This window comes from Suricata suricatta, chromosome 3, assembly GCF_006229205.1.
Source record: "Suricata suricatta isolate VVHF042 chromosome 3, meerkat_22Aug2017_6uvM2_HiC, whole genome shotgun sequence".
NCBI classification, from domain to species: domain Eukaryota; kingdom Metazoa; phylum Chordata; class Mammalia; order Carnivora; family Herpestidae; genus Suricata; species Suricata suricatta.
Window position 1 is genome coordinate 87,246,033 of NC_043702.1, and position 2,541 is coordinate 87,248,573.

The 2,541-nt window shown below is 42.3% G+C and overlaps 1 pseudogene; it reads left to right on the forward strand.

The window, feature by feature from the left end:
* The first annotated feature begins 288 nt into the window (after nucleotides 1-288).
* On the forward strand, nucleotides 289-1,824 carry LOC115286521 (annotated as a pseudogene).
* The last annotated feature ends 717 nt before the right edge of the window (nucleotides 1,825-2,541 follow it).

The window sequence follows — 2,541 nt, forward strand, 5'->3', positions numbered from 1 at the left end:
ACATTTCAAGTCAACCTGTAAAAATGTGTACTCAGAGATGTCACTCCTATCCCTCTCTTCTCTAAACTACATCCTCAGCTACTGTCTTTATTACACTCTTTTCATCTTGTTCCAACTTATCTTTGTTGTGTTCTTTATCAAAAAGAAATTTAACATACTGATAAATAATTACATGTTTCAGACAAGGTATACTCTCACAACGTCCTAGATTTCATTCAACAATTTATTTTGGATCTTGTGGGAAGTGCTGAAGCAGACGCTCTTGGCTCAGCGTGGCCCACCGCAATCCGTGGAGGAACGCGCCGCCGAGCCACCATCATGCCTGGGCACTTACAGGAAGGCTTCGGCTGCGTGGTCACCAACCGATTCGACCAGTTATTTGACGACGAATCGGACCCCTTTAGATGTTAAAGGCAGCAGAGAACAAGATAAAAGAAGCCGGCGGGGGCGGCGTTGGGTGCCCCCGGGGCCAAGAGCGCAGCTCAGGCCGCAGCCCAGACCAACTCTAACGCGGCAGGCAAACAGCTGCGTAAAGAGTCCCAGAAAGACCGCAAGAATCCTCTGCCCCCCAGTGTCGGCGTGGTTGACAAGAAAGAGGAGACTCAGCCGCCCGTGGTGCTTAAGAAAGAAGGAATAATTCATGTTGGAAGAAGACCTGATCAACAGCAGCAGGGTGAAGGGAAAATAATTGATAGGAGATCAGAAAGGCGACCACCTCATGAACGGCGATTTGAAAAGCCACTTGAAGAAAAGGGTGAAGGAGGAGAATTTTCAGTTGATAGACTTATTATTGATCGGCCTATCCGAGGCCGCGGTGGTCTTGGAAGAGGTCGAGGAGGCCGTGGACGTGGAATGGGCCGAGGAGATGGATTTGATTCGAGTGGCAAACGTGAATTGGATAGGCATAGTGGAAGTGATAGATCTGGCCTGAAGCACGAAGACAAACGTGGAGGTAGCCGCTCTCACAATTGGGGAACTGTCAAAGATGAATTAACTGACTTGGATCAATCAAATGTGACCGAGGAAACACCTGAAGGTGAAGAACATCCAGTTGCAGACACTGAAAATAAGGAGAATGAAGTTGAAGAAGTAAAGGAAGAGGGTCCAAAAGAAATGACTTTGGATGAGTGGAAAGCTATTCAAAATAGGAACCGGGCGAAAGTAGAATTTAATATCCGAAAACCAAATGAAGGTGTTGATGGGCAGCGGAAGAAGGAATTTGTTCTTCATAAGTCAAAGAGTGAAGAGGCTCATGCTGAAGATTCGGTAATGAACCATCATTTCCGGAAGGAGCAAATGATATAACGTCTCAGCTGGAGATCAATTTTGGAGACCTTGGCCGCCCGGGACGTGGTGGCAGGGGAGGACGAGGTGGCCGTGGGCATGGTGGACGTCCAAACCGTGGCAGCAGAACTGACAAGTCCAGTGCTTCTGCTCCTGATGTAGATGACCCTGAGGCATTCCCAGCCCTGGCTTAACTGGATGCCATAAGACAACGCTGGTTCCTTTGTGGACCCTCCCATCTGAGGTTTTGGATGCTTAAGGATCCCAAACGACTTAAGAATTAAAAAAAAAAAAAAAGACTGTCATTCATACCATTCACACCTAAAGACTGAATTTTATCTGTTTTGAAAATGAACTTCTCTTGCTACACAGAAGTAACAATATGGTAGTCAGTTTTGTATTTAGAAATGTATTGGTAGCAGAGATGTTTTCATAATTTTCAGAGATTATGCATTCTTCATGAATACTTTTGTATTGCTGCTTGCAAATATGCATTTCCAAACTTGAAATATAGGTGTGAACAGTGTGTACCAGTTTAAAGCTTTCACTTCATTTGTGTTTTTTAATTAAGGATTTAGATGTTCTCTCAATTACAAACTGGTTTTAAATATTGGACATAATATCAGTTTTAATACCTGCTTTGCATTTTCACACATGGTCAACTGGGTCATGTAAACTTTGATTTGTCAAATTTTACACTGTGTTGAATACTAATACTACTTTATGTATTTTAACTTAGTTTTAATATATTCTTTTCTGGGGAAAATCTTTTTTCACTCTTCATAATAGCTATTATATATGCTAAATCTTTATATACAGAAATATCAGTACTTGAACAAATTAAAAAAAACAATTAGTTTATATTGGATTGGTTTATACAGATCTTCCCCATCTTTTTCTTGCTTTCAAGCTGATTGCAATTTACTGGGTGAATGTGCCATAGTTTAATCAACCAGGCTCCTCTAGATGGTCAGTTAGGTTGTTTCTATATTTGCTATGGAAAATCATGCTATAGGGGCACCCGGGTGGCTCAGTTGGTTATGTGTCCAACTTTGGCTCAGGTCATGATCTCGAGGTTCATGAGTTCCAGCCCTGTGTCAGCTCAGAGCCTGGAGCCTGCTTTGGATTCTATGTCTGCCTCTCTCTGCTTCCCATTGTCCCCTCTGCTTTCTCTCTGTCTCTCTCTTCTCTCAAAAATTGAATAAACATTTAAAGATTTTAGAAAAATCATGCTATAACAATTATTCCTATTGATAT